Source organism: Nerophis ophidion, linkage group LG16, assembly GCF_033978795.1.
Source record: "Nerophis ophidion isolate RoL-2023_Sa linkage group LG16, RoL_Noph_v1.0, whole genome shotgun sequence".
In the NCBI taxonomy this organism is placed as follows: domain Eukaryota; kingdom Metazoa; phylum Chordata; class Actinopteri; order Syngnathiformes; family Syngnathidae; genus Nerophis; species Nerophis ophidion.
Genome location: NC_084626.1, coordinates 54,430,245 through 54,451,611, shown reverse-complemented (window position 1 = coordinate 54,451,611; position 21,367 = coordinate 54,430,245). Strand labels below are relative to the sequence as shown.

The following is a 21,367-nucleotide window of genomic DNA, read 5'->3' as shown; positions in this document are numbered from 1 at the left end:
GAAGGGGGGGGGGGGGGGGCACTGTCCGTCAACAGCCCGCAAGGCACTTTCATGGGATTTGTGGATTAGGAGTGACAGTTTGGTAAAGGTATAGCATGTTCTATATGTTATAGTTATTTGAATGGCTCTTACCATAATATGTTAGCTTAACATAGCAGTTGCTTATTTATGCCTCATATAACCTACACTTATTCAGCCTGTTCTTCACTATTCTTTATTTATTTTAAATTGCCTTTCAAATGTTTATTCTTGGTGTTGGCTTTTATCAAATACATTTACCCCAAAAATGCGACTTATACTCCAGTGCTACTTATATATGTTTTTTTCCTTCTTTATTATGCATTTTCGGCAGGTGCGACTTATATTCTTGAAAAATACTGTACTAATGTGTACATAATACACACATTGTGTACTACTATTCATATACTAATGTGTACATAATACACACATTGTGTACTACTATTCATGTATTAACTGTGTACATAATACACACATTGTGTACTACTATTCATGTACTAACTGTGTACATAATACACACATTGTGTACTACTATTCATGTACTAACTGTGTACATAATACACACATTGTGTTCTACTATTCATGTACTAACTGTGTACATAATACATACATTGTGTAATACTGTTCATGTACTAACTGTATACATGATACACACATTGTGTACTACTATTTATGTACAGTACTTACTGTGTAAATAATACCCACATTGTGTACTACTATTCATGTTTTGTGTACATAATACATACATCGTGTACTACTGTTCATGTATTTACTGTGTACAAAATACATACATTGTGTACTACTGTACTTACTGTGTATGTAATACACAGATTGTGTACTACTGTACTTACTGTGTACATAATACACACCTTGTGTACTTCTGTACTTACTGTGTACATAATACACACTGTGTACTACTCATGTGCTTACCATGTACATAATACACACATTGTGTACTACTGTACTTACTGTGTATATAATACAGATTGTGTACTACTGTACTTACTGTGTACATAATACACACCTTGTGTACTTCTATACTTACTGTGTTCATAATACACACCGTGTACTACTCTCCATGTGCTTACCATGTACATAATACACAGATTGCGTAGTAGTGTACTTACTGTGTATACTGTAGGTGGTTCTCAGAGGCTGAGAAGTGATCCAAAAGTTTAAAGCCTTTGCTTTGTCACGAGGATTTCCCCGAGAGGCCATTCTCACGCCACCTCCAGCAGGTAAAGCCATCCAAATACTTTTTCTTTGTGCATAATCCTTCATTTTCTTTGTTTTTAAACCAACAGGGAACTGCCCTCCGTCACCATCTGGCCGTTAGGTGAGTTTATGGATATGATTATTGATATGATTGACAGGTCATCTCATGCATGTGTTCTCTTACAGGTCCCTCCCCTTTTATATTCCACCATTGATTTGCACGCCAATAAGAGCTGGTCAATATGTGTCAATATGTCACTTCTCTGCCTGATAAACTATAATCAATATGTCACTTCTCTGCCTAATAAACTATCATCAATATGTCACTTCTCTGCCTAATAAACTATCATCAATATGTCTCTTCTCAGCCTAAGAACTATCATCAATATGTCACTTCTCTGCCTAATAAACTATAATCAATATGTCACTTCTCTGCCTAATAAAATATCAATATGTCACTTCTCAGCCTAAAAAACTATCATCAATATGTCACTTCTCTGCCTAATAAAACATCAATATGTCACTTCTCAGCCTAAAAAACTATCATCAATATGTCACTTCTCTGCCTAAAAAACTATAATCAATATGTCACTTCTCTGCCTGATAAACTATAATCAATATGTCACTTCTCTGCCTAAAAAACTATAATCAATATGTCACTTCTCTGCCTAATAAAATATCAATATGTCACTTCTCAGCCTAATAAACTATAATCAATATGTCTCCTCTCAGCCTTTTGCTAGTTATCTTGTGTGCGTCATTCCAAGGATGGAAGAAGTGGTGTTGTGCCTGTTCTGTATGTACCTTTCAGCATTAATGGTGCCTTCACACATGTGTAAGTTAGTCATGTCTTGTTCACTAATGCACCCCCATACCATCACACATGTGTAAGTTACCCATGTCTTGGGCACTAATACACCCCCATACCATCACACATGTGTAAGTTACCCATGTCTTGGGCACTAATGCACCCCCATACCATCACACATGTGTAAGTTACCCATGTCTTGGGCACTAATACACCCCCATACCATCACACATGTGTAAGTTACCCATGCCTTGGGCACTAATGCACCCCCATACCATCACACATGTGTAAGTTACCCATGCCTTGGGCACTAATACACCCCCATACCATCACACATGTGTAAGTTACCCATGCCTTGGGCACTAATACACCCCCATACCATCACACATGTGTAAGTTAGTCATGTCTTGTTCACTAATGCACCCCCATACCATCACACATGTGTAAGTTACCCATGTCTTGTTCACTAATACACCCCCATACCATCACACATGTGTAAGTTAGTCATGTCTTGTTCACTAATGCACCCCCATACCATCACACATGTGTAAGTTAGTCATGTCTTGTTCACTAATGCACCCCCATACCATCACACCTGTGTAAGTTACCCATGTCTTGTTCACTAATACACCCCCATACCATCACACATGTGTAAGTTAGTCATGTCTTGTTCACTAATACACCCCCATACCATCACACATGTGTAAGTTAGTCATGTCTTGTTCACTAATGCACCCCCATACCATCACACATGTGTAAGTTAGTCATGTCTTGTTCACTAATACACCCCCATACCATCACACATGTGTAAGTTACCCATGTCTTGTTCACTAATACACCCCCATACCATCACACATGTGTAAGTTAGTCATGGCTTGTTCACTAATACACCCCCATACCATCACACATGTGTAAGTTAGTCATGTCTTGTTCACTAATGCACCCCCATACCATCACACATGTGTAAGTTACCCATGTCTTGTTCACTAATACACCCCCATACCATCACACATGTGTAAGTTAGTCATGTCTTGTTCACTAATACACCCCCATACCATCACACATGTGTAAGTTAGTCATGTCTTGTTCACTAATGCACCCCCATACCATCACACATGTGTAAGTTAGTCATGTCTTGTTCACTAATGCACCCCCATACCATCACACATGTGTAAGTTAGTCATGTCTTGTTCACTAATACACCCCCATACCATCACACATGTGTAAGTTAGTCATGTCTTGTTCACTAATACACCCCCATACCATCACACATCTGTAAGTTACCCATGTCTTGTTCACTAATACACCCCCATACCATCACACATGTGTAAGTTACCCATGCCTTGGGCACTAATACACCCCCATACCATCACACATGTGTAAGTTACCCATGCCTTGGGCACTAATACACCCCCATACCATCACACATGTGTAAGTTAGTCATGTCTTGTTCACTAATGCACCCCCATACCATCACACATGTGTAAGTTACCCATGTCTTGTTCACTAATACACCCCCATACCATCACACATGTGTAAGTTAGTCATGTCTTGTTCACTAATGCACCCCCATACCATCACACATGTGTAAGTTAGTCATGTCTTGTTCACTAATGCACCCCCATACCATCACACATGTGTAAGTTACCCATGTCTTGTTCACTAATACACCCCCATACCATCACACATGTGTAAGTTAGTCATGTCTTGTTCACTAATACACCCCCATACCATCACACATGTGTAAGTTAGTCATGTCTTGTTCACTAATGCACCCCCATACCATCACACATGTGTAAGTTAGTCATGTCTTGTTCACTAATACACCCCCATACCATCACACATGTGTAAGTTACCCATGTCTTGTTCACTAATACACCCCCATACCATCACACATGTGTAAGTTAGTCATGGCTTGTTCACTAATACACCCCCATACCATCACACATGTGTAAGTTAGTCATGTCTTGTTCACTAATGCACCCCCATACCATCACACATGTGTAAGTTAGTCATGTCTTGTTCACTAATGCACCCCCATACCATCACACATGTGTAAGTTACCCATGTCTTGTTCACTAATACACCCCCATACCATCACACATGTGTAAGTTAGTCATGTCTTGTTCACTAATACACCCCCATACCATCACACATGTGTAAGTTAGTCATGTCTTGTTCACTAATACACCCCCATACCATCACACATGTGTAAGTTAGTCATGTCTTGTTCACTAATACACCCCCATACCATCACACATGTGTAAGTTACCCATGTCTTGTTCACTAATACACCCCCATACCATCACACATGTGTAAGTTACCCATGCCTTGGGCACTAATACACCCCCATACCATCACACATGTGTAAGTTACCCATGCCTTGGGCACTAATACACCCCCATACCATCACACATGTGTAAGTTAGTCATGTCTTGTTCACTAATGCACCCCCATACCATCACACATGTGTAAGTTACCCATGTCTTGTTCACTAATACACCCCCATACCATCACACATGTGTAAGTTAGTCATGTCTTGTTCACTAATGCACCCCCATACCATCACACATGTGTAAGTTAGTCATGTCTTGTTCACTAATACACCCCCATACCATCACACATGTGTAAGTTACCCATGTCTTGTTCACTAATACACCCCCATACCATCACACATGTGTAAGTTAGTCATGACTTGTTCACTAATACACCCCCATACCATCACACATGTGTAAGTTAGTCATGTCTTGTTCACTAATGCACCCCCATACCATCACACATGTGTAAGTTAGTCATGTCTTGTTCACTAATGCACCCCCATACCATCACACATGTGTAAGTTACCCATGTCTTGTTCACTAATACACCCCCATACCATCACACATGTGTAAGTTAGTCATGTCTTGTTCACTAATACACCCCCATACCATCACACATGTGTAAGTTAGTCATGTCTTGTTCACTAATACACCCCCATACCATCACACATGTGTAAGTTAGTCATGTCTTGTTCACTAATACACCCCCATACCATCACACATGTGTAAGTTAGTCATGTCTTGTTCACTAATACACCCCCATACCATCACACATGTGTAAGTTAGTCATGTCTTGTTCACTAATACACCCCCATACCATCACACATGTGTAAGTTAGTCATGTCTTGTTCACTAATACACCCCCATACCATCACACATGTGTAAGTTAGTCATGTCTTGTTCACTAATACACCCCCATACCATCACACATGTGTAAGTTAGTCATGTCTTGTTCACTAATGCACCCCCATACCATCACACATGTGTAAGTTACCCATGTCTTGGGCACTAATACACCCCCATACCATCACACATGTGTAAGTTAGTCATGTCTTGTTCACTAATACACCCCCATACCATCACACATGTGTAAGTTAGTCATGTCTTGTTCACTAATGCACCCCCATACCATCACACATGTGTAAGTTACCCATGTCTTGTTCACTAATACACCCCCATACCATCACACATGTGTAAGTTAGTCATGTCTTGTTCACTAATACACCCCCATACCATCACACATGTGTAAGTTAGTCATGTCTTGTTCACTAATACACCCCCATACCATCACACATGTGTAAGTTACCCATGTCTTGTTCACTAATACACCCCCATACCATCACACATGTGTAAGTTAGTCATGTCTTGTTCACTAATACACCCCCATACCATCACACATGTGTAAGTTAGTCATGTCTTGTTCACTAATACACCCCCATACCATCACACATGTGTAAGTTAGTCATGTCTTGTTCACTAATACACCCCCATACCATCACACATGTGTAAGTTAGTCATGTCTTGTTCACTAATGCACCCCCATACCATCACACATGCTGGCTTTTCAACTTTGCGTCGATAACAGTCTGGATGGTTCGCACAATGTCGAATATTTCCAATAACAATTTGAAATGTGCACTTGTCAGACTACAAAACACATTTCCGTTTTGCATCAGTCCATCTTAGATTATCTCGGGCCCAGAGGAGCTGGCGGCGTTTCTGGATGTTGTTGATAAATGGCTTTCATTTTGCATAGTAGAGCTTTAACTTGCACTTACAGACGTAGCGACAAACTGTATTTAGTGACAGTGGTTTTCTGAAGTGTTCCTGAGCCCATGTGGTGATATCCTTTAGAGATGGATGTCGGTTTTTGATATAGTGCCGTCTGAGGGATGGAAGGTCACGGTCATTCAATGTTGGTTTCCGGCCATGCCGCTTATGTGGAGTGATTTCTCCAGATTCTCTGAACCATTGGATGATATTATGGAGCGTAGATGTTGAAATCCCTACATTTCTTGCAATTGCACTTTGAGAAACGTTATTCTTAAACTGTTTGACTATTTGCTCACGCAGTTGTGGACAAAGGGGTGTACCTCGCCCCATCCTTTCTTGTGAAAGACTGAGCATTTTTTGGGAAGCGTTTTTTATAGCCAATCATGGCACCCACCTGTTCCCAATTAGCCTGCACACCTGTGGGATGTTCCAAATAAGTCTTTGATGAGCATTCCTCAACTTTATCAGTACTTTTTGCCACCTTTCCCAACTTCTTTGTCACGTGTTGCTGGTATCAAATTCTAAAGTTAATGATTATTTTCAAAAAAAAAAAAACTATCAGTTTGAACATCAAATATGTTGTCTTTGTAGCATATTCAACTGAATATGGCTTGAAAAGGATTTGCAAATCATTGTATTCTGTTTATATTTACATCTAACACAATTTCCCAACTCATATGGAAACGGGGTTTATATATATATATATATATATATATATATATATATATATATATATATATATATATATATATATATATATGTAGGTGTGGGAAAAGTCACAAGACTACTTCATCTCTACAGAGCTGTTTCATGAGGGGTTCCCTCAATCTCCTGATGATTGAGGGAACCCCTCATGAAACAGTTCTGTAAAGATGAAGTAGTCTTGTGATTTTTCCCACACCTACATATTGCGCTCTACCACGGTATCGAGCACTATTCTCTGGATAATCCAATCAAGACATATATATATATATATATATATATATAGGAATCCACTTGTCTCTCTTTAGTAGTACTACTGTACTTTGGTAGTACTCCAGTCCACGTTGTTAAATAGTTTACTTGGATTGTCATTTATGGATGGATGGATGTTCTAACAAAACCAAAGTCGTCCAGTCAGCATTTTTGTCTCTGAAATAAAATAAGTTTCTTACTGTTTTTAATACAATAATTATAAAAAAATAAAAGTCTTCTTTTTATTCTTACACCAACAAAAATATATTTGTTTCTTTGCTTTGGTTGAGAAATAACAAACAAGGTGGATTTTGTTGTTGTTGCTTTTTCTTTGTATTTTCATTGTAGGACAAGAACTCCCAAGATGAAGATTGACGAAAAAAACACATTTGAATAGTAATACTAGTAATAATAGTAATACTACGCTAATGTGGAAAGTCATAGCGTGGCTTGGGTGGTGGAGCAACTCGAGGGTTCCAGGTTCGATTCCCGCTTCTACCATCCGAGTCACTGGCAATGTGTCCTTGGGCAAGGCACCTGCTTTCCCCTCACTTATTAACAGTAATCATAGTAATAAGTACTTAAGGTAGAAAATGACTACTGTGTACAATAAAAACTAAGTAATACTTATATGGTAAATGGTTGTACTTGTATACCACTTTTCTAACCCTTTTTAAGGAGCCCAAAGCGCTTTGACACTATTCCCACATTCACACACTGATGGTGGGAGCTGCCATGCAAGGCGCTCACCAGGACCCATCAGGAGCAAGGGTGAAGTGTCTTGCCCAAGGACACAACGGACGTGACTAGGATGGTAGAAGGTGGGGATTGAACCAGGAACCCTCAGATTGCTGGCACAGCCACTCTACCAACTTCGCCACGCCGTCCCCATATATATATATATATATATATACACATGTTGAGAATAATACATGAATGAATCCTTCATTTCAAAGAATAAATAAAAATAAAAGTAATAAGTAACAGAATGTGTGACCATTAAATATCTGAATGTAAATAAATGTTGATAGGAAATGAAAAGAGAATGTTATCACTAAATGTATGTTTAATTTACATGTTGTACGTTAGGGTTAGGTAACAAATAGGTGAATGTACTGCAATTTAATAATGAGTGTTATTTTCATCAAGGTACTTGTGTTGTACTTTGATGTACTCCTACTTCCAAGTGACTTTGTCAAGTACTAGTAAAGGAAGAGATGATGCAGTACTTGAGGTCTTTACTTTTGTCCTGAGATGAAGATCAACTTCATGAAGACACCTTATCAATGTCAACATGACCAAAGTAGGAAGAAAGAAGGAAGGGGGGCGGAGCCTCTTTTATTTTGTGATGTTAAGTTGGCCCTGTGATGAGGTGGTGACTTGTCCAGGGTGTATCCCGCCTTCCGCCCGATTGTAGCTGAGATAGGCACCAGCACCCCCCGCGGTCCCAAAGGGAATAAGCGGTAGGAAATGGATGGATGAATGAAGTTCCTGATATAAGCTGTTATACATTATATGCCTTGAGCTCTTACTTTGAAGGCCCTAAGAGCGGAAGTGGTGACACGATGAGTGGAGCGGAGATGTTTATATATGTCGCCTATACTGTATAAAAGTACAAAATAACAAACACCGAGGGAGTCTCCAGTTTTACACGAGGACCACTTTATTTCCTTTCTTTCAAAAACTACCGCTCCACTCAACCTCTCACCACTTCCGCTCTTAGCGACTTCAAAATAAGAGCTCGGGGCAAATACTGTATAACAGCTTATAACAGGTACTTAACATCACAAAGAGGCAAGCCCATAAAATAGGTTGCATTATTTTGTGGTTTTATACAGTATAGGAGACATATATAAACCATCGGTTACATTTTTTTGTTGTTGTTTTGTGTGTTGTGACGCTCTGTATTTTGGGGGGGACAGGTTAATATGTTTTTGTTTTAACTGCCTGTGTTGTTTTTGCACTTATCCTGTTATTTGTGTTGAAACGAGGACGTTTCTTTCTGTAGGAGGGGAGGTATGTAACCTATTTTTATGGCCTTGCCTCTTTGTGATGTTAAGTTCCTGTTAGAAGCTCTTCTACAGTGTATGCCTTGGAGTCTTATTTTGAAGGCCCGAGGAGCGGAAGTGGTGACAGGTTGAGTGGAGTGGAGGTTTTTGAAAGAAAGTAAATAAAGTGGTCCTAAATAAAGTGTAAAACTGCAGCCTCCCTCTTTCTTATTTTGTACTTTTATACAGTACAGGCGACGTATATAAACTCTCGCTTACAATAACAAAGACGCAGGCTCTAGTTTTACACGAGGACCACTTTATTTCAAACTTTTTTTTTTAATGTTTATTTATAAATTTCAACAATAACAAACAGATGAGAAACAATAATCAAAATAGTTCAAAACCGTATAAAACATTACATATTATAAAAACAGCACCAGGGGGTTGTAAATTCAAAGTAACAAAAATAGAATACAAAAAAATATATATATAATAAAGCAGGTACAAAGCGGCTCATTCAGATTCATTAAATAACTTAAATTTGGAACACAGTATCATCGTTTTCATTTTTATTTCAAACATTTTTTTTATGTTTATTTATAAATTTCAACAATTACAAACAGTAAGTCCAACAACAATATAAAACATTACAAAACATTATGAAAACAGTCCAAACAGCGCCAGGGGGTTGTAAATTCAAAATAAGAAAAATAGAATACAAAGAAATGAATACATAATAAACAAAGTACAAAGCCATAGGCTCATTCAGATTCATTAAATAACATACATTTGGAACACAGCATCATCGTTTTCAACTTTATTTCAAACCTGTCTCTGCCTGCGTCACACAAGTGACGTCACTGTTGGAGAGCCATATAGCACACCGTGATTGGTGGATTCCTTCAGCTCCGCCCACAACGCTGTCAAGCACCATTCATATCAAACTCTCACTAACATTCAACTTTCATATTAGCGTGGGAGCCGCAAAATAAGATCTCGCGTGTCTGAGACCCTGGTCTAATATATATATAGATGTGTCAGAAGTGCTACTGACACTTTGATCATGTTTGCTTTTCCTGTCTTTGAAATCCCTTCCTGTCCTGCTGCTCTTATTTTCTCACTGTTTCCTGTTTGCTCTCTGTCTTTTGTGGCACCTTTACTATCTGCTCCGTGTCTGCAAACCTGTTCCTCGTTTAATTAGTTGTATTTAGTTCCACCTGAGTCTCTCCTTCACTGCTTCATCATTATTCTTTTTGGACGGATGTGGATCGGACGGGTTTTATTCGCAGTGAGTAATACTTTGCTCTTTTACACTGGCGTTCTATTGTTTGTCTTGATGCTTCTACCGTGTGCTTTATTGCTGATTTAAAGTTGTGTTTGTGTTGCTGTGACAGTTTGCTCTTTTACACTGGCGTTCTATTGTTTGTCTTGATGCTTCTACTGTGTGCTTTATTGCTGCTTGAAAATTGTTTGATTCGCACTGCACGTGCACATGTGTTAGGAACACAACATGTAGAAACACACATTTAGTGACAAACATGCACATGTGTTAGGAACACAACATGTAGAAACACACATTTAGTGACAAACATGCACATGTGTTAGGAACACAACATGTAGAAACACACATTTAGTGACAAACATGCACATGTGTTAGGAACACAACATGTAGAAACACACGTTTAGTGACAAACATGCACATGTGTTAGGAACACAACATGTAGAAACACACGTTTAGTGACAAACATGCACATGTGTTAGGAACACAACATGTAGAAACACACATTTAGTGACAAACATGCACATGTGTTAGGAACACAACATGTAGAAACACACATTTAGTGACAAACATGCACATGTTAGGAACACAACATGTAGAAACACACATTTAGTGACAAACATGCACATGTGTTAGGAACACAACATGTAGAAACACACATTTAGTGACAAACATGCACATGTGTTAGGAACACAACATGTAGAAACACACATTTAGTGACAAACATGCACATGTTAGGAACACAACATGTAGAAACACACATTTAGTGACAAACATGCACAAGTTAGGAACACAACATGTAGAAACACACATTTAGTGACAAACATGCACATGTGTTAGGAACACATGTAGAAACACACATTTAGTGACAAACATGCACATGTGTTAGGAACACAACATGTAGAAACACACATTTATTTGTCAGTGACAAACATGCACATGTTAGGAACACAACATGTAGAAACAAGACACATTTAGTTGCTGACAAGCTGTCAGTCACCATGGCTCTCAACTGCTGGCTAAGAGAGTCAAGGTGTGGCTGAGTGTTTGCTACAGGTGAACACACCTGCCCGCACTTATTAGTGAGTGCTACAGGTGAACACACCTGCCCGCACTTATTAGTGAGTGCTACAGGTGAACACACCTGCCCTCACTGATTAGTGAGTGCTACAGGTGAACACACCTGCCCTCACTGATTAGTGAGTGCTACAGGTGAACACACCTGCCCTCACTGATTAGTGTTTGCTACAGGTGAACACACCTGCCCTCACTTATTAGTGTTTGCTACAGGTGAACACACCTGCCCTCACTTATTAGTGTTTGCTACAGGTGAACACACCTGCCCTCACTTATTAGTGTTTGCTACAGGTGAACACACCTGCCCTCACTTATTAGTGTTTGCTACAGGTGAACACACCTGCCCTCACTGATTTGGCCCAACTATGGTTGTCAAAAGCTGGGTGTTTAGAAGGACATTTCAAAGTTGTCATCTCCAAGCTCAAAAGTCCGCTGTGAATACTTTTACACTTGTGATTCTTTGTTTAAAGTGTATTTACATAAAGTTGTCAGCTCTCCATGCATCACCAAACATCTGCAGAGATGTTGGTGCTGGCTTTCTTCTTGTTGTTGTTCACCTTTGACATTTTGGGTTTAAATAAATGTTAGTGTTAAACTGCATGTTTTGCCGTCCTTGGTTTGAAAGTCCAGTTTACAATGCTTACATGACCTTCACCCAAGGCGGGGTGTGATAGTTGCTACTTTTTGGTGTGTGTGTGCGCTTTATAGATTTTAATATTTATTATTAGGGGTGTGGGGAAAAAATCTATTCGAATTAGAATCACGATTGTCATATTGTGTGATTTAGAATCAATTCTCATTTTTAGAAAAATCGACTAAAAAAAGAAAAATATATTTTTTAAATTAATCAACCCAACAAACCACTGCACAGCAACACCATAACAATGCAATCTAATTCCAAAGCTGAGCCAGTAACACTCAGAACTGCAATAAACAGAACAATTGAGAGGAGACACAAACACCACACAGAACAAACCAAAAGTAGTGAAACAAAAATGATTAACAGTATCAATATTATGATTTCAGCAAAGCAGTGATTAAAAATCCCTCATTGACATTATCATTAGACATTTATAAAAATAATAAAAAAGAACAATAGTGTCACAGTGGCTTACACTTGCATGGCATCCCATAAGCTGGACAACACACTGTGTCCAATGTTTTCACAAAGATAAAATAAGTCATATTTTTGGTACGTTTAACAGTTCAAACAAATTTACATTATTGCAATCAGTTGATAAAACATTGTCCTTTACAATTATAAAAGCTTATTTTAAAAATCTACTGCTCTGCTAGCATGTCAGCAGACTGGGGTAGATCCTGCTGAAATCTATGTATTGAATGAATACACAATCCTTTTGAATTGGAAAAATATTGTTGTGAATTGAGAATCGCGTTGAATAGAAATAATTGAATTGCGACCCTAAGAATCGATATTGAATCGTGGGACACCCAAAGATTCGCAGCACTGTTTATTAGTATATGTCCTATACAAAGTCAATGTCCTTTTGGTTTATTTTGCGGACTGCGCGGTTGGTAGAGTGACCGTGCCAGCAACCTGTGGATTCCTCCAATCCACTTTATTTACCATATATAGCACATTTAAACAAAATGTTTCCAAATTGCCGCACAACAATATTAAAAACATTCAAATACTATCTTAAGCTCCACCAATGACTGAATAAAAATAAAAATTAATAATAATATATACATAGAATAGAATGTACTTTATTGATCCTTGGGGGAAATTCAACACCACAGTTCGCTGACAATTATATATATATATATATATATATATATATATATATATATATATATATATATATATATATTATATAATCATAGTTTGTGAGCGAACTGTGGTGTTGAATATCCCCCAAGGATCAATAAAGTACATTCTATTCTATGTATATATTTTCCCACTAAAGGAATAAATGTTTTGCTATGTCCTCATAGCAATTTGTGTTTTGTGGTAGTGTGCTTACAATTATGCTTCATAAAACTTTCTGAATTGTAAACTTAAAGGATTATATTTTTTGACCACACAACTCACGTAGTGTTAAAAGCCAAAGAATAAAAATGGGTCTTAAGACCATAAACAATTCATACATGTCGGGCATGTAAATGACCATGAATAATACATACATGCCGCGCCTGTAAATGACCATGAACAATACATACATGCCGCGCCTGCAAATGACCAACAATAATACATACATGCCGGGCCTGTAAATGACCATGAATAACACATACATGTCGGGCCTGTAAAAGAGCATAAAACACTACATACATAAACATTGGCGTCGCACACGACCAACGCCAAGCCAATTAGTCCGCCCTGAGATGGGTAGGTTTTGAGTTCAAACCCCGCCTGAGTCATACCAAAGTCTATAAAAATGGGAGCCATTACCTCCCTGCTTGGCACTCAGAATCAAGGCTTGTAATTGGGGGTTTAATCACCGAAATGTATTCCCGAGCTCAGCTGCTGCTGCTCACTGCTCCCCTCACCTCCCAGGAAGTGATCCAGGGAGATGAGTCAAATGCAGATAATTTTGCCACACCTAGTGTGTGACAATTATTGGTACTTGAACATTGGCCTCAGACTACCAACGCCAAACCAACATTAGCCTTGTCGATGACCGTCAGGAACAAGAGTGAAACGTCTTGCTCAAGGACATAACGTACAGGACGAGGTCACTAGAAGGTGGGAATTGAACCAGGAATTAAAAGTAGGGGAGACAGGACCTTCTCTGTGGTCGGCCCTGAGCTGTGGAACACTGTGCCCCTCCATACTCAAACTGCTCCCGATGTGGAGTGTTTTAAGTCTCGTTTTAAGACCCATTTTTATTCTTTGGCTTTTAACACTACGTGAGTTGTGTGGTCAAAAAATATAATCCTTTAAGTTTACAATTCAGAAAGTTTTATGAAGCATAATTGTAAGCACACTACCACAAAACACAAATTGCTATGAGGACATAGCAAAACATTTATTCCTTTAGTGGGAAAATACATACATAGAATAGAATGTACTTTATTGATCCTTGGGGAATATTCAACACCACAGTTCGCTCACAAACTATGATATTATATATATATATATATATATATATATATATATATATATATATATATATAATATCATAGTTTGTGAGCGAACTGTGGTGTTGAATATCCCCCATATATATATATATATGTATATATATATATATATATATATATATATATATATATATATATATATATGTATGTATGTATGTATGTATGTATGTATGTATATATATATATATATATGTATATATATATGTATATATATATGTATATATATATGTATATATATATATATATATGTATATATATATGTATATATATATATATATGTATATATATATGTATATATATATATATATATATATATGTATATATATATGTATATATATATGTATATATATATATATATATATATATATATATAATATCATAGTTTGTGAGCGAACTGTGGTGTTGAATATCCCCCAAGGATCAATAAAGTACATTCTATTCCATGTATATATTATTAATTTTTATTTTTATTCAGTCATTGGTGGAGCTTAAGATAGTATTCGAATGTTTTTAATATTGTTGTGCCGCAATTTGGAAACATTTTGTTTAAATGTGCTATATATGGTAAATAAAGTGGATTGGAGGAATCCACAGGTTGCTGGCACGGTCACTCTACCAACCGCGCAGTCCGCAAAATAAACCAAAAGGACATTGACTTTGTATAGGACATATACTAATAAATAGGGCTGCGAATCTTTGGGTGTCCCACGATTCAATATCGATTCTTAGGGTCGCAATTCAATTATTTCTATTCAACGCGATTCTCAATTCACAACAATATTTTTCCAATTCAAAAGGATTGTGTATTCATTCAATACATAGATTTCAGCAGGATCTACCCCAGTCTGCTGACATGCTAGCAGAGCAGTAGATTTTTAAAAAAAGCTTTTATAATTGTAAAGGACAATGTTTTATCAACTGATTGCAATAATGTAAATTTGTTTGAACTGTTAAACGTACCAAAAATATGACTTATTTTATCTTTGTGAAAACATTGGACACAGTGTGTTGTCCAGCTTATGAGATGCCATGCAAGTGTAAGCCACTGTGACACTATTGTTCTTTTTTTATTATTTTTATAAATGTCTAATGATAATGTCAATGAGGGATTTTTAATCACTGCTTTGCTGAAATCATAATATTGATACTGTTAATCATTTTTGTTTCACTACTTTTGTTTTGTTCTGTGTGGTGTTTGTGTCTCCTCTCAATTGTTCTGTTTATTGCAGTTCTGAGTGTTGCTGGCTCAGCTTTGGAATTGGATTGCATTGTTATGGTATTGCTGTGTAGTGGTTTGTTGGGTTGATTAATTTAAAAAATATATTTTTTTCTTTTTTTAGTAGATTTTTCTTAAAATGAGAATTGATTCTGAATTGCACAATATGAAAATCGTGATTCTAATTCGAATTGATTTTTTTTCCACACCCCTACTAATAAATATCGAAATCTATAAAGCCCACACACACACACACACACACACACACCAAAAAGCAGCAACTATCACACCCCGCCTTGGGTGAAGGTCATGTAAGCATTGTAAACTGGACTTTCAAACCAAGGACGGCAAAACATGCAGTTTAAAACTTTAACATTTATTTAAACCCCAAAATGTCAAAGGTGAACAACAACAACAAAGCCAGCACCAACATCTCTGCAGATGTTTGGTGATGCATGGAGAGCTGACAACTTTATGTAAATACACCTTAAACAAAGCATGACAACTTTATGTAAATACACCTTAAACAAAGCATCACAAGTGTAAAAGTATTCACAGCGTACTTTTGAGCTTGGAGATCCCAACTATGAAATGTCCTTCTAAACACCCAGCTTTTGACAACCATAGTTGGACTAAATCAGTGAGGGCAGGTGTGTTCACCTGTAGCAAACACTAATCAGTGAGGGCAGGTGTGTTCACCTGTAGCAAACACTAATAAGTGCGGGCAGGTGTGTTCACCTGTAGCAAACACTAATAAGTGAGGGCAGGTGTGTTCACCTGTAGCAAACACTCAGCCACACCTTGACTCTCTTAGCCAGCAGTTGAGAGCCATGGTGACTGACAGCTTGTCAGCAACTAAATGTGTCTTGTTTCTACATGTTGTGTTCCTAACATGTGCATGTTTGTCACTGACAAATAAATGTGTGTTTCTACATGTTGTGTTCCTAACACATGTGCATGTTTGTCACTAAATGTGTGTTTCTACATGTTGTGTTCCTAACATGTGCATGTTTGTCACTAAATGTGTGTTTCTACATGTTGTGTTCCTAACACATGTGCATGTTTGTCACTAAATGTGTGTTTCTACATGTTGTGTTCCTAACACATGTGCATGTTTGTCACTAAATGTGTGTTTCTACATGTTGTGTTCCTAACATGTGCATGTTTGTCACTAAATGTGTGTTTCTACATGTTGTGTTCCTAACACATGTGCATGTTTGTCACTAAATGTGTGTTTCTACATGTTGTGTTCCTAACACATGTGCATGTTTGTCACTAAATGTGTGTTTCTACATGTTGTGTTCCTAACACATGTGCATGTTTGTCACTAAATGTGTGTTTCTACATGTTGTGTTCCTAACATGTGCATGTTTGTCACTAAATGTGTGTTTCTACATGTTGTGTTCCTAACACATGTGCATGTTTGTCACTAAATGTGTGTTTCTACATGTTGTGTTCCTAACACATGTGCATGTTTGTCACTAAATGTGTGTTTCTACATGTTGTGTTCCTAACACATGTGCATGTTTGTCACTAAATGTGTGTTTCTACATGTGTTCCTAACACATGTGCATGTTTGTCACTAAATGTGTGTTTCTACATGTTGTGTTCCTAACACATGTGCATGTTTGTCACTAAATGTGTGTTTCTACATGTTGTGTTCCTAACATGTGCATGTTTGTCACTAAATGTGTGTTTCTACATGTTGTGTTCCTAACATGTGCATGTTTGTCACTAAATGTGTGTTTCTACATGTTGTGTTCCTAACACATGTGCATGTTTGTCACTAAATGTGTGTTTCTACATGTTGTGTTCCTAACACATGTGCATGTTTGTCACTAAATGTGTGTTTCTACATGTTGTGTTCCTAACACATGTGCATGTTTGTCACTAAATGTGTGTTTCTACATGTTGTGTTCCTAACATGTGCATGTTTGTCACTAAATGTGTGTTTCTACATGTTGTGTTCCTAACACATGTGCATGTTTGTCACTAAATGTGTGTTTCTACATGTTGTGTTCCTAACACATGTGCATGTTTGTCACTAAATGTGTGTTTCTACATGTTGTGTTCCTAACACATGTGCATGTTTGTCACTAAATGTGTGTTTCTACATGTTGTGTTCCTAACATGTGCATGTTTGTCACTAAATGTGTGTTTCTACATGTTGTGTTCCTAACACATGTGCATGTTTGTCACTAAATGTGTGTTTCTACATGTTGTGTTCCTAACACATGTGCATGTTTGTCACTAAATGTGTGTTTCTACATGTTGTGTTCCTAACACATGTGCATGTTTGTCACTAAATGTGTGTTTCTACATGTGTTCCTAACACATGTGCATGTTTGTCACTAAATGTGTGTTTCTACATGTTGTGTTCCTAACACATGTGCATGTTTGTCACTAAATGTGTGTTTCTACATGTTGTGTTCCTAACATGTGCATGTTTGTCACTAAATGTGTGTTTCTACATGTTGTGTTCCTAACACATGTGCATGTTTGTCACTAAATGTGTGTTTCTACATGTTGTGTTCCTAACACATGTGCATGTTTGTCACTAAATGTGTGTTTCTACATGTTGTGTTCCTAACACATGTGCATGTTTGTCACTAAATGTGTGTTTCTACATGTTGTGTTCCTAACACATGTGCATGTTTGTCACTAAATGTGTGTTTCTACATGTTGTGTTCCTAACATGTGCATGTTTGTCACTAAATGTGTGTTTCTACATGTTGTGTTCCTAACACATGTGCATGTTTGTCACTAAATGTGTGTTTCTACATGTTGTGTTCCTAACACATGTGCATGTTTGTCACTAAATGTGTGTTTCTACATGTTGTGTTCCTAACATGTGCATGTTTGTCACTAAATGTGTGTTTCTACATGTTGTGTTCCTAACACATGTGCATGTTTGTCACTAAATGTGTGTTTCTACATGTTGTGTTCCTAACACATGTGCATGTTTGTCACTAAATGTGTGTTTCTACATGTTGTGTTCCTAACACATGTGCATGTTTGTCACTAAATGTGTGTTTCTACATGTTGTGTTCCTAACATGTGCATGTTTGTCACTAAATGTGTGTTTCTACATGTTGTGTTCCTAACACATGTGCATGTTTGTCACTAAATGTGTGTTTCTACATGTTGTGTTCCTAACACATGTGCATGTTTGTCACTAAATGTGTGTTTCTACATGTTGTGTTCCTAACACATGTGCATGTTTGTCACTAAATGTGTGTTTCTACATGTGTTCCTAACACATGTGCATGTTTGTCACTAAATGTGTGTTTCTACATGTTGTGTTCCTAACACATGTGCATGTTTGTCACTAAATGTGTGTTTCTACATGTTGTGTTCCTAACATGTGCATGTTTGTCACTAAATGTGTGTTTCTACATGTTGTGTTCCTAACACATGTGCATGTTTGTCACTAAATGTGTGTTTCTACATGTTGTGTTCCTAACACATGTGCATGTTTGTCACTAAATGTGTGTTTCTACATGTTGTGTTCCTAACACATGTGCATGTTTGTCACTAAATGTGTGTTTCTACATGTTGTGTTCCTAACACATGTGCATGTTTGTCACTAAATGTGTGTTTCTACATGTTGTGTTCCTAACACATGTGCATGTTTGTCACTAAATGTGTGTTTCTACATGTTGTGTTCCTAACACATGTGCATGTTTGTCACTAAATGTGTGTTTCTACATGTTGTGTTCCTAACACATGTGCATGTTTGTCACTAAATGTGTGTTTCTACATGTTGTGTTCCTAACACATGTGCATGTTTGTCACTAAATGTGTGTTTCTACATGTTGTGTTCCTAACATGTGCATGTTTGTCACTAAATGTGTGTTTCTACATGTTGTGTTCCTAACACATGTGCATGTTTGTCACTAAATGTGTGTTTCTACATGTTGTGTTCCTAACACATGTGCACGTGCAGTGCGAATCAAACAATTTTCAAGCAGCAATAAAGCACACAGTAGAAGCATCAAGACAAACAATAGAACGCCAGTGTAAAAGAGCAAACTGTCACAGCAACACAAACACAACTTTAAATCAGCAATAAAGCACACGGTAGAAGCATCAAGACAAACAATAGAACGCCAGTGTAAAAGAGCAAAGTATTACTCACTGCAAATAAAACCCGTCCGATCCACATCCGTCCAAAAAGAATAATGATGAAGCAGTGAAGGAGAGACTCAGGTGGAACTAAATACAACTAATTAAACGAGGAACAGGTTTGCAGATACGGAGCAGAGAGTAAAGGTGCCACAAAAGACAGAGAGCAAACAGGAAATAGTAAGAAAATAAGAGCAGCAGGACAGGGAGTGATTTGAAAGACAGGAAAAGCAAACATGATCAAAGTGTCAGTAGCACTTCTGACACATCTATATATATATTAGACCAGGGTCTCAGACACGCGAGATCTTATTTTGCGGCTCCCACGCTAATATGAAAGTTGAATGTTAGTGAGAGTTTGATATGAATGGTGCTTGACAGCGTTGTGGGCGGAGCTGAAGGAATCCACCAATCACGGTGTGCTATATGGCTCTCCAACAGTGACGTCACTTGTGTGACGCAGGCAGAGACAGGTTTGAAATAAAGTTGAAAACGATGATGCTGTGTTCCAAATTTAAGTTATTTAATGAATCTGAATGAGCCTATGGCTTTGTACTTTGTTTATTATGTATTCATTTCTTTGTATTCTATTTTTGTTATTTTGAATTTACAACGCCCTGGCGCTGTTTGGACTGTTTTTATAATGTTTTGTAATGTTTTATATTGTTGTTGGACTTACTGTTTGTAATTGTGGAAATTTATAAATAAACATAAAAAAAAAGGGTTGAAACAAAGTTGAAAACGATGACACTGTGAATGAGCCTATGGCTTAATTAATTTGCACTTGGTTATTATATATATATATATTTTTGTATTCTAATTTTGTTACTTTGAATTTACAATCTCCTGGCGCTGTTTGGACTGTTTTTATAATTTTTTTGTAATGTTTTATACTGTTTTTGAACTATTTTGATTATTGTTTCTCATCTGTTTGTTATTGTTGAAATTTGTAAATAAACATTTTAAAAAAAAGTTTGAAATAAAGTGGTCCTCGTGTAAAACTAGAGCCTGCGTCTTTGTTATTGTAAGCGAGAGTTTATATATGTCGCCGATACTGTATAAAAGTACAAAATAACAAAGAGGGAGGCTGCAGTTTTACACTTTATTTAGGACCACTTTATTTACTTTCTTTCAAAAACCTCCGCTCCACTCAACCTGTCACCACTTCCGCTCCTCGGGCCTTCAAAATAAGACTCCAAGGCATATACTGTAGAAGAGCTTCTAACAGGAACTTAACATCACAAAGAGGCAAGGCCATAAAAATAGGTTACATACCTCCCCTCCTACAAAAAGAAACGTCCTCGTTTCAACACAAATAACAGGATAAGTGCAAAAACAACACAGGCAGTTAAAACAAAAACATATTAACCTGTCCCGCCAAATATACAGAGCCTCACAACACACAAAACAACAACAAAAAAATGTAACCGATGGTTTATATATGTCGCCTATACTGTATAAAACCACAAAATAATGCAACCTATTTTATGGGCT

At 37.4% G+C, this 21,367-nt stretch overlaps 1 long non-coding RNA gene across 1 annotated transcript; it reads left to right on the top strand.

Moving 5' to 3' along the window:
- The first annotated feature begins 1,036 nt into the window (after window positions 1-1,036).
- LOC133535708 (uncharacterized) lies at window positions 1,037-1,588 on the top strand. Its single transcript, XR_009802307.1, has 3 exons — window positions 1,037-1,256; window positions 1,323-1,354; window positions 1,420-1,588. It is a non-coding gene; the product is annotated as an uncharacterized LOC133535708 (long non-coding RNA).
- The last annotated feature ends 19,779 nt before the right edge of the window (window positions 1,589-21,367 follow it).